Here is a 12,215-nt window from a genome sequence, read left to right on the forward strand (position 1 = left end):
TCAGCAAACATCTACCAGGCAACAATTAGGCACCAAATGCTAATTCAAATTCTCTCCACATCTACTGGCACCAATGACATTAGAACGTCTCTCTGCAGGTGCCAACGTCTCCCCAGGCTCCCTGTTAGCACGCAGCACCCCCAGGAGGGTGTGAGAGTGGGGGCGAGGGACCCGGGGGAGGGTTCAGTTTGGCCTCAGCATTTCTCACTGCGTGATCTCTGCAGAGGACCCTGTCCGGCCAGGACTCAGGCTGTTGTGAGGCTCATCAGAGCCTCGTCCCCAAAGCTCTAAGGTGCTGCAGCTGGGGACACCTGGGCTGGAGCACACAGACAACAATCTCCTCACGACAATGAGAACCAGTGAACTGTGACGACGCCAACCACACGGATGCGACACACAAACAGCACCAGGTTGGCTGGAAGAAGCCAGCCGTGAAGAATACATAACATATGATTCTATTTATGTAAAGTTCAGTAACAGGTGAAACGACCCCATGTGGCTGAGGGAGCTCAAGCCCTATAAAGAGAAGTGGGGGCGCTCCCGTTGTGGTTCAGTGGGTTAAGAACCTAATATCCATGAGGATGCAGGTTTGATCCCTGGCCTCGCCCAGTGGGTTAAGGATCCAGCATTTATGGTCAAAGATGCAGCTTGGATCTGGCATTGCTGTGGCTGTGATATAGGTCAGCAGCTGTAGCTCCAATTTGAACCCTAGCCTGGGAACTTCCATATGCTGCAGGTGTGGCCCTATTAAAAAAAAAAAAAAAAAGAATTGGGAAGTGATTGCCTGGGACCCAGGGGCAGAGGCAGGTGGATGGGGAAGGGTCCTTGGGGTCACTGGACACTGGCGATATTCTGGTCCCTGGCTGAGGGGACAGCTACCCTGAGTTTGCTTTAAAATAATTTGTGAACTGGAACATTTGTCTTGTACCCTTTTCTGGATGTGAGATTTGTTTCGCTGTGAGAAAAAAAAAAAAAGGTGACAGGAGAGAGAGGAGGTGTGAAGGGTCACTGCTGGGAGGGACTGGACTCTCACTGTCTACCTTCCAGGAGGGCAGCGGGAGGCTGACCTCCCTTCGGCCTCAAAGTCAGAGAGTGAAGCTAGAAAGCGAAGCCACCCGGCCCTCTGAGTTAAGATCCTCCTCAATTCTGCCCTTAGGGTCCAGTGGGGCAAAGAGAAACCTGTGAACCAGGCAGACAGCTGGGGTGTGAGAAAAGACTGGAAGGAAGAGGTGGGGGAGATGGGGGGATGGAGCAGGGGGAGGGAGAGGAGGCAGCTGAGGGTGAGGGCCCCAACCCCGCGGTGCCAGGTCTATATTCTTAGCCAGTCCACGCAAACGATGGTTTTCCAAGCCTGTCCCTACCCAAGCCCCCACCCACGAGCAGGGATCACGTTGAGATAATGATCCCAGGGGACACGAGGCACTTCTTAACTCCATACCTAGTGTCCGACTGCCTTTCCCCAAAAGGCTGACCCCCAACCCATTTGCCCCCTCCTTGGCCTGTGCCGATGGCAGGTCCCTCTGCTTGCCTTCACCTTAATTCCCGGGTAAGTGACATTTAAGGGCGAGCTCTTCAATGGGCCATAACAATTTACGAGCCGTGCTGATGTGGGTTGTTCTGGGGCCTGCGAGGGGGGAGACTCAGCAGCTATTATCTGCTGGGGCAGGAGGGTCGAGGGATTCGAGGGCGCTCCTTAGACCCCCACGCCAGCCGCGATGACACAGCCGGGGAAGCAAAGCATTTTAGCGACCTGATCACTTTTCATCTCACCAGTCACCCTTCCTGTCAGGAAGGCTCTCCTGACGGGGCAGCTGGGAGACACTGTGGTTTTTAGATGCGTTCTTTCCATCCTCCCTGCCCCCCAAGCCAGCTTCATGATGCTGCAGCGTCCCAGGGGCCCCCCATCTTGTTGCTCTAGCTGGCCATAAAGCAGGGCGCCCCAACAGTAATGCTTGCATTAGACTGTGACCTGGGGAGCAGTGACTTTACAGGTCAGGTCACTGGGTTTGCCTGTTACAGCAGCTACCACGGCTTCTTTTTTCCTCTAATCCCCCATCCCCCAGCTCTGGTCTCTATCCCTGTGCATTCTTCTGCCTCGACCTCATGGTCTGGAATGAGGCTGCCACGTCCTTCCAGGCCAGGTGGTTCCATGCCCCCCACTTCAGGCCTGCTGGGACCCCCTTGCCCCTACTGCCAAACCAGGACTGGCCCTTCTTCTGAACTCTGATCTACCTTCATTTCCTCAAAATAATTTTAATTTTAAAAACTTGGGGGGGGGGTTCCCATGGTGGCTCAGTAGTTAATGAACCTGGCTAATATCCATGAAGATGTGGGTTCAATCCCTGGCCTTGCTCAGTGGGTTAAGGATCCAGCGTTGCCTAAACTATGGTGTAGGTCGCAGATGTGGCTGAGATCCTGTGTTGTTGTGGCTATGGTGTAGGCTGGCAGCTGCAGCTCTGATTCGACCCCTAGCCTGGGATCCTCCATATGCTGTGGATGCGACCCTAAAAAGACAAAAAAAAAATTTTTTTTTTGGAGTTCCCATCGTGACTCAGTAAGTGAAGAACCCAACAGAGCATCCGTGAAAATGTGGGTTCGATTCCTGGCCTCGCTCAGTGGGCTAAGATTCCAGTGTTGCTGCAAGCTGCTGTGTAGGTCACAGATGCAGCTTGGATCCTGACATTGCTGTGGCTGTGGTGTAGGCCAGCACCTGCAGCTCCAATTCAACCCCTAGCCCAGAAACTTTCATAGGCTGCAGGTGCAGTCCTCCCCCCAAAAAGGAATTAGATCCACACATGGAGGGCTTGCCCTGCAGGCTCCTGCCCACTTGGCTGCTCTTACTCCCCACACTCTCCCCCGCCACAGCTCGATGCTTCTGCCACTGGGCCCCTCCTTAGGACTTGGTACAGAGCCCAGGCTTGGAGATGCCTTGCAGCCTTCGCTGGGGCCAGTCCTTCCCCCGGGCCCTGTTTCCCTGTTCCCCACCCCATGCTGCACCCACTCTTGTGCTTGGTGGGCTCCTCATCAGGAAGGTCTTGGCCACAATATCCCACACTTGGAGAGATTTCCTGAGCTCACAGTCGGAGGGACCCCCCCCCCCCCACCACCATCCTTCATACTTGCAGGACAGTCCTTTCCTTTGGAGCATTTAACCCGCCTGGTCACTCTGTAATTGCAGTCTGTTTGAGGTCTGTCCCCTCTACTAGACAAAAACCCACGTGGGGAGCATGTGGCTTTTGTCTTCTACCTTGTCTCTGGGGCCTGGCAAGGAGCCCAGCACCAGTTCCATAACTATTTGGTGAAGAAATGAATGAGGTTTAAACCCAGGCAGGAGTTTGTCTCTCTTTTCAGCCTGGGAACCCTCGACCCTGCTCAGAGGAGGGGCTGTTTGGCATCCTCGGTCCTCCCTCCAGGGTCAGCGTTGGAGTGTGTGACATGGGGGGGAGGCCGCCGGGGAGGTGCTCACAGCCAGACCTCCAGGCTCCTCCAACCGACAGAGCCAAGGTGAACATTCACACAAGAAATCTCCAAGGATGGAGTTTCTGTCATGGCTCAGTGGAAATGAATCTGACTAGCATCCATGAGGACAAAGGTTCAAGCCCTGGCCTCGCTCAGTGGGTTAAGGATCCGGTGCTGTTGTGAGCTGTGGTGTAGGTTGCAGAGGAGGCTTGGATCCCACGTTGCTGTGGCTCTGGCGTAGGCCGGTGGCTACAGCTCCGACTGGACCCCTAGCCTGGGAACCTCCATATGCCATGGGTGCAGCCCTAGAAATACAAAAAAAAAAAAAAAAAAAAAAAAATCTCCAAGGAAACGCTGCCAGTCTCCTGGGCTTACTGCCTGGCCTCAACTCCCCGCCACTTGCTAGGAGAAGAACACATTTTCTTCTAATCCTTATCTCGGTGCTCACTTTCCTGTATCCACTTCAGTGAAAGAAAACGTGGCTTCAGAACCACATGTGGTTATACACACACGCTCTCACCCCGGGCACAGCTCGAATCCCACCCAGGAGCTCAACTATCTTTTCTGTCTTTGTTCTTTTCTTCTTCCTCCTCTGTGCTTTTTTCAGCTGTGCCTGCGGCATGTAGAAGTTCCTGGGCCGGGCACTGAACCCCAGCCACAGCAGGGACAATGCCAGATCCTTAACCCCTCGGCCACCAGGGAGCTCCTCTTTGCTCTTTTCTGTGTTTACCTCTCTGGCCCAGACTCTATGTCTGTTTCCATCTATTTCTGTCATCTGTTTTTGTCTCTGTCATCCGCCTCTGCTTCTCTCTCTGCCCCATCTCACATCTCTCTTCTGCCCCTGTCCATGTCTGTTCCTCTGCATCCTGGGGTCTTTGTGTCTGCGGGCTTTTCCCTCCTGTGCTCCTAGTAGTCTCTCTGTAAGCCACTAGCTCACACTCAGCAAGCCCCCCAGGCAATCTCAGCAAGAAGGGAGGGAGGGAGGGAGCGAGGAGATGGAAGCAAGCAGTGCTGGGGGAATGTGCAGACCGCTTCTCTCTCCTTGGCAGAGGGAAGCAGCACGGGCAGGGGAGGCGAGGGAGGGTGGGCCTGCTGGGGAGATGGATGACAGGGCCTGAAGTAAAAGGGGTTGGAAGTTTCCATGATCCCGGCTCCTGGCAGTGGACTTTGACTCAGATTGCTGGGAAGTGGAGAGTCGTTAGGAGTCAGAGCTACAAAAGGATAAAAAAAGAAAGCCGTGGAAAGAGCAGCGAGTGTGTGTGAGCACCTACCTGTGTGACGTTGTATTTTACATAAGTGCTATTTGCTATAAAGTTCTGGGTCTCTGGCTTCCTCGGGTGGAACCATATGACCAGTTCTGACCAATGAACAGAACAGCAAGCGTGACTTCTGGGCAGAAGGATTTAACTGCTGGGGCGGGACCTTGCAGAAGTCTTCTTTCTCTCTGGCACAGGGACCAGTGAGGGTCCATCCGCCAGGGTCCTGGAGTGACTCCGATGAGCAGAGGCTGCGATGGACAGGGAGTGTGTGCAGGGAGGAGCCCTCTGCATTTTTAAGCCACTGAGATTTGAGAGTGGTTAGTTAATGAAGCATCACCTTGCCTACCCTGATTCAGTAGGCATGTCTGAACATGAGCGGAAAGTGAGCGAGCATGTTTGTTTAAGCAAGTGTATGTGCCTCCATCGCTTTGTGTGCATATATATATATATATGCAAGCGTGTGTGTTTATGGGCGTACGCGAGTATAAAGCTCCGTATTTTTTGGTACATGCCCAGCAGCAGGCAAAGAAGGAAAGTTTCCCTCTGCTGTCTTCTCACCGCCTGTTTCATCTAGAAACACAAAGGGCTGTTTCTTGGTCCCAGCTTGCCTCCTTATCACACTCCTGGCTTTAGTCAGTCCCTCCTTTGCCCAGAAGCTGCCACTTCCTTCCCCGAGACTCCTAGACGGCTACTGCCCAGCACCGGTGTCCTGCCCCCGCCCCTGGCAGAATGTCTGGCTCTGGGATGGCAGGCGACCAACAACGTCTCTAGGGAAGATGGCTCTTCCCTTTGGGGTGAGAGACACAGGAAGGGGCTGGGTGTGGGGTTACGTGTGCCCAGAAGGAATGGTTGGTCAGGCATAAAGCAGAACTGAGGGCATTCCTGTTCTGAGTTACGAACCCTACTAGTATCCATGAGGATGTGGGTTTGATCCCTGGCCCCCCTCAGTGGGTTAAGGATCCAGCATTGCTATAAGCTGTGGTGTAGGTCACAGACTCAGCATGGAACCGGCGTTGCTGTGGCTGTGGTGCAGGCAGCTGTAGCAACAACATAACTCGTAGGCTGGTTATGCTGCAGGTGTGGCCCTTAAAAAAAAGGGAAGCAGCAGCAGCAGAGCTGAAGGAAAGAAGCAAGAGGGGCCTGAGTCCAGTGTGCCCTGTGTTACTGCTGACACAGGTCAGAGTTCTTATCTGCTTGCTCCCTCAGCCTGGTAGGTAGTGGGTGGGCTCCAGCGCTGGCCTCTGTGGGCTGCCTGGCCCAAGCTCCATGCCCTCTAGCTCTGGGCTGGGCCCCTCCACTGGGGAGGCACATGGGAGATGGAGGAGGGGAGGAGAATGAGGCTGGTCTTTAACTTCCTGACCTGCTTCCTGTGAGCTGCAGGCTGGCCACGTCCCTCCACACCAGACCGCAGCTCCTGTCCAGCGGCGCCCCCTTCAGCCCTCCTCAGGCCTGGCTGGCCTGTCAGCAGCCCTGGAGCTTCACCGCCTCCCTCCCCCTCACAACCCCAGACTCCCCTCCACCTTGCCCCTTGTCCACATCTTCATTAAACGCTCTCTGAATCGCTCAGGTTGGCAGTTCCCTCCGTTTCTAGCTAGTCCCTGATGATGAATAAAATGCCCAGTGCCAAGTCCACGGGGCACTGTCTGTTTTCCTCACCAGGTCTTTCTGCTGCACCTGACCTGGCACCACTCCCTCCCTCCCTCCCTCCCTCACCCAGCATTCTAGCGACTTCCTTCTCTCTCCGAGAGTCCTTCTAGGCTCCTTCTGACCTTGGCCCTTGCTCTTCTCTCTCTCCTGGGCAATCACCTCTATTTCCCCTTGGGATGTCAACCATCACAAACATTGCTGGTCCAGCCTGTGTCCATGGGGCTCAGAAAATCTAACCATCCCTGGAGAGTGGGTCTAGGCGCCCTAAGAGACCTCCAACTCAACACGCTCCAAACTGGGGAGCTTCCTGAGTCTGCTCTTCCCTGGGCCTGACTTTTCAGAGGGCCGTCAGACTGTCCACCCCCACCCAGGCCAGACACCCAGGAAGCAGCCCTGACTTCAACCTCGTTCACTCTGTCTCCATCCTCTTAGATTCTGATGCTCTGACCTCCAAAATATTGTTTTTTTTTTTTTTCTTTTTATGTCTCCACTTGCAGCATATAGAAGTTCCCAAGCTAGGGGTCAAGTTGGACAGAGGTGCAGCTGCTGGCCACAGCCACAGCGACATGGGATCCGAGCCACTTATGTGACCTGCACCACAGCTCACAGCAACCCCAGATCCTTAACTGATGGATTGAGGCCAGGGATCCAGCCCACATCCTCATGGATACTAGTTGGGTTCTTAACCTGCTAAGCCATGACAGAAACTCCTCCAAAATATTTTTTGACTCTCTCTTCTCCCCAACCCAATCCTGATGAGACTCCCCATCATTCCCCCTGGACCACTGCAGTGGCCTCCTAATGGGCCGATCAGTCTATGTCTAGACTCAACCGCCGCCAACCCACCCTCCACATTACAAATCTTGTTACTTGTCACTTCCTTTGCTCAAAACCCTACAGGGTTTCCCTACCTTGAGCTTCTTAAATAAGACCTCTGGGATCTGAGCCCTGCTTCTTTATCCTGAAATCTCTTTCTGCTCCTGCTGAACTGTCCCCACCCCAGGACACTGAGCTGTCTCCACCCCGCCACCCTCCATCCTCTGCCTTTTCTCTGGGAAGCCCTTTCTCTCGCTCTAACTCTGGCCAGTCCAGGACAACCCCCCCCCCCACCCCACTGCTTGTTACAGACTGATGTCCCCTCAGGGAGCAGAAAAGTAACCAGATTTTTAAAAAATCTCAATGGCAATGACCTGGGGCTGGGTGGGTCAATATGTGAAGCAAGGTGAGGACCTGACCGTTGTTTGGAGGTGGGGGAACCAGTACATGAAAAATATCCTACATGTTGGTCCCTTTCTTTGCCTTCTTCCTACTTTGATGCTTTCCGTAACTTTTCAGGACTGAGAATTCTCTGGGTTTGATGGTGGCCACCACCCTGCCGCTCCCAGGCGGTAGTGCACTGAGCCAGTCCTTTAACCTCTCTGTGCCTGCCTGGTTGGCCTCTCTGCAAAAGGTTCTCCATGGTTCTCTGTTCCCAGTGGCCCTGGGGTAGGGTAACAAGCAGTCGCTGAAAAGAACTGTGTAGCCGCGTCCCTCCTCTGGAGGGCTCCAGGCCACACTTCCTGCTTCCAGTGGACACCGTGAAAGCAGGGGTTTAGGCAAGGAGTCTTTTGTTCAGCAGGGGCAGCTCCACCTCCAGGCCCCTAACCATCCCTGAGGGCACTGCTATGGGGAGGGGGGGGCGGCTCCGCTGGGAGCTAGGCTCCTCCTATCTCTTCTTCTACAGTTTTGGACCAACCAGGCTGCAAACAGACCTGAGGGAGGGCTGTCCACAGCTGTCCATCCTGGATGCATCTATTCCCCATCTGTGTGTCTGGGGGGAGGAGGGAGTGGCTGCTGAGCTGGCTTCTGGCTGTGACAGACCCCCCACCCCCACCCCAGCTTCAGCAGATAGAGGCTCTTATCTGCTCCAGCCCACCCTCCAGGCCCCCATTCTCTCAGGAGCTGGCCTTGCCTTTTCCAGAACAATAGCTTCCCTCACTGTCTCTCCACTCTGTACCAGCTGGCTCCAGAGGAGCTGGGGTAGGGAAGACTCTGAGTGTTGAGGGGAGGCGGGAGGGAAAGGGTTTAAAACAGGCCAAGAGGGACAAGCAGAGGGAGTGACAGGGTAAAGGAGCAAACCCGATTCCGGCAGCCCTGGGAGGCAGGCGGGCTTCAAAGACTTGCTCCGATTCTGGGCAAAGCAGCCCAGCAAGCAGCCTTTCTCTCGCCCTTCCTTCAGGAGGGGTTTTCAACCAGAGATATTGTGTATGAAGGCAGGGAGGCGGGGAGGGGGTCACGTGGGCCCAGACGGCCTGGAAATGAACGCGGGGAACGCGGGATCCACAGCCGCCCGCGGCCCCTCCCTGCCCCTCCGCGCGAGTACCCCGGCCGTGGGCGCCCCCGCGCGGCCACTAGGGGAGCAGCACCTCACCGTGGAGCCCGCACCCAGGCTCCCCTGAGAGCCCAGCCGGGCGCAGAGGGAGGCCAAGGGGAGAAGTGGCGAGCGTCCTGATCTTTGGGCCCTCCCATCTGTTCCTCATCTCTTGGCCATCCATCACCCGTCTGTGCGGCCAAGCTCCTCCAGCTCACCCCCTGTATCCTGTGACCTCCCACGGATACCTGCGCAGCAGCTGGACACCTTACATCCATCTGTGGATGTAAGGTGTCCATCCCTTGCTGGATGTCTTTTCTCTAGTCCCCTCTGTTCAGGAAGCCCTTCTCTATGTATATCTCTCTGCCTTGTCTCACTAGGTACTGGTCCTGCCTCTTATTTCCCTGGCTTTCTAGGGTCAAGGCATCTACCACAGATCCTGGAAAGGTTCCCTGGCTGCCCCCTTGTATTTTGTCTCTGAAACTGTCTCTATCAATCTATGTGTATCTACACATCTATTACTCCGGCATCCGCCTATACATCATGCAGACCCCATTATCCATCATTTATCTGCATATGTATCATTCATGCTTCCAGCCATCTATTATCCATCACCTCTCTTGCCGCCTCTTTGATGTCGTACATTCCACCATCAGGGGTTAACCTTGTCAGACCTGCTTTCTCCAGCCCCAGAGAACAAAGGGATGTGGGGAAAACAGAGAGGCCACTGGGGGCTGGTTAAGAGAGCTGGGGGCTCAGAGTTTAGAGGGGAGCGGAAAGAAGGGGAGATGCAGCAGATGAGGCTGTTCTGCTGGGAATTCCATTCATTGTCTCAATGTCCCTCTCTCCTACCTCCCAAAAGATCAAGGGGACATGGGTCTGATTTGCAGCAGGAGAGCCCTAGGCTAGACACAGGTGCACTTGCTACAGAAAGGGTGGAGCTGCCTGGAGGAAAGAAAGGCTTAGTGGAGATGATCCAGTCTTGGCAAGTCATGGGGTCAGGTGGAGATGGAACTATGGTGCAGGTGCACAGGATCCCCACCAACACACACACTCACACACACGTGCACATGCGTGCACACACACTTCTGGGATCACAAGATTTTTCAGTTAGAGATGCTGGAAAATCCTTTAGCTGGCGAATTCTTACTTAACCACGGCAGCACAAATCCCTGAGGGGCCAACGTCTCACATTGGTTTTATAAGCATCACTCCTTATGTTGCTGGTAATACTGCATGTTTTCCCCAAGCCTGGTTTCCTAGAGGAACTGGTATAGACTGTGGCTCCTTTGTGCCTCTGGTTTTCACACATTCTCAGTGTAAACCTCTCTCCTGTGACCCTGGCCTCCCTGTGCCCTCTCACGCACACCCAGAAACTGCAGAAAGGGAAGTGGGAGGGCCCTGTGGACATCCATGCAGGGCTCTGTCACATCCATTTCTATATCTTCAGTTCCTAGCTCAAGTCTGGCAAGGAAGCTCACGCAAGGCCAGTTACAGCACTGAAACATCCCTCAAAGTTTTCCAGCAGCCGGCTTACCCTCAAGGCACTTCTCCAGGCTCTGGACCTCCTGAGATGGTCAGGAACACCCTGTGAGTGAAGAATGGGTGATGCTGTTACTTTTGCCATCTTGTTCAGTGTTCCTGACAGGGAGATACCCTGGGCCGGGTTTCCAGGGGAGGCTGGTGCAAGAGCCAGATTGTCTGGAAACAGCTTCTCAGCCCACCACCTGCACACAGGAGCATCCCTGTTCTTTTTACCCAGCAGGGAACCGAACACCTCAGCTTCCCGAGTTGCTTTAGTTGATGGGGTCATTGGCACGCAAGTTTGTCAGGTGTGGAGCGCCTGGGGCCCAGAGGCACGGGGGAGGCCTCCCTCCTCACAGCTCCAAGGGTTAAAAAGTACTTAGCAGCAGCACATAATAAAAGCAAATGTAAGAGAAAGAATATCCTAAGGATTTAATAAACTGCAAACAAAATTATCACAATTCTTTTCCTAGCCAGTTGAGTTTTCAGTGATTAAGAAAATACAATTTCCTGTAATTAAATCTTAACAAGAAATGTTATTAAAAACACTCTGTCCCAGCTCCTGTAATAATTGCATGCTCCCCTAGAACAGTAAACAGAATTAGACTTTGCAGCGTACATGCTAATCCATGTGTCATTTTGATCAAATTTGTACTAATAACCTGTCTTCTTATTCGGAGACAAGGAAAGGAAGCAAGAGGGAGCCAGGCCCGGAGGGCAAGGTGAACCCCGGGCAGGGAGTGGGAAGCCAGGAGCACCGTGATGAGAAGTGTTAAATTTATCGAGCGCATACTACGTGCCACGCTCTGTGATAAGCATGTCACGTGTATCATTTCACTCACCCCTCACTCGCCCTACGGCCATAGTTGCCCTCATTTGTGGACAAGGAGACTGAGGCTCAGAGAGGTTTAGCCACTCATCCAAGATCGCTCAGAAGTGGTTTAGACCCCTTGGAGCCCAGACCCCAAACCCCTCCCTTTTTTGTGCAACATGGCCCTGGAGTGTGGCTCAGGCCCTCCTGCGACCTGAACTGTGCCACCAGGTGACAACATTCTCGGTCCCCAGGAACTGGACTGGCTTGATTCTGTAGACAACTGATGCTTCCTGGGAGGAGGAACTTCCTCACACTGGGACAGGCAGGACATGGAGGCTGCAAAGCTGCAAGCAAGGGAGACTGTGGCACCTGCTTTAAGTTTCTTTTCCTTTCAGAAAAGCTACGGGGAAGAGCAGCTCATGGAGGGCCTGGGTGTGAGTGCAGAGGGCTGGTGTTTGCAGGGTGCCAGCCCTGGGGCACAGCTGTGGACCTTCCCACAGGGTTAAGATTTGAGTGTGGAGAAGTTCCCATTGTGGCTCAGTGGAAACAAATCGACTAGGATCCATGAGGATGCGGGTTTGATCCCTGACCTCACTCAGTGGGTTAAGGATCCTGTGTTGCTATGAGCTCCAATGTAGGTGGCAGATGCAGCTAAGATCCCGAGCTGCCGTGGCTCAGGCATAGGCTGATAACTGTAGTAGCTCTGATTTCCTGGAAACGTCCATATGCTGCAGGTGTAGCCCTAAAATCCAAAAAAAAAAAAAAAAAAAAAGCGTGGCGCCTTGGAGGTCAAAACTGCTCCTCTGTGTGTGTGTAAATGAGCACATGGGAATTTGTGTGGAAAAGTGTGTGATGTGTGAGTATGTGAATGGGTAAGTGTGTGAGGTGTATGTGAGTGTGTGTTGGTGTTTGCATGCATGCCCACGCTCCCGGGCGGCTGTCCCTGGTGGAGGGGAATGGAGCCAGCCCTGCTCAGGTACCCTGGCTCTTGTCCGACCACAGCAGCTTTGTTCCCAGTGGGCTTCATTCCCCGCAGAAGACAAGCCTGAAATTATCCTCTGCACACACGACCATGCACACACGCAGGGGCCAGTGCCTCCCTCTCCCACTCTGGGTCCACTAATTAGTTCTCCTAATTAAATTCCTGCTGGGATGGAAGGGG

General features: G+C 53.9%; 1 non-coding gene across 6 annotated transcripts in view; it reads right to left on the minus strand.

The window, feature by feature from the left end:
- LOC102165560 (uncharacterized) overlaps positions 1-12,215 on the minus strand; it is a 30,755-nt gene that overhangs the window by 17,575 nt on the left and 965 nt on the right. For all 6 annotated transcript variants that reach the window (XR_014809201.1, XR_014809199.1, XR_014809200.1 and 3 more), the window contains exon 2: positions 10,253-10,303. This is a non-coding gene — a transcript (uncharacterized LOC102165560). The remainder of the gene's footprint in view (positions 1-10,252; positions 10,304-12,215) is intronic.

The sequence above is a fragment of the Sus scrofa genome, chromosome 7, assembly GCF_054392235.1.
Source record: "Sus scrofa isolate SSC_HxYL_T2T_F1_AM1 chromosome 7, Sscrofa_HxYL_maternal_Yorkshire_Landrace_v2.0, whole genome shotgun sequence".
In the NCBI taxonomy this organism is placed as follows: domain Eukaryota; kingdom Metazoa; phylum Chordata; class Mammalia; order Artiodactyla; family Suidae; genus Sus; species Sus scrofa.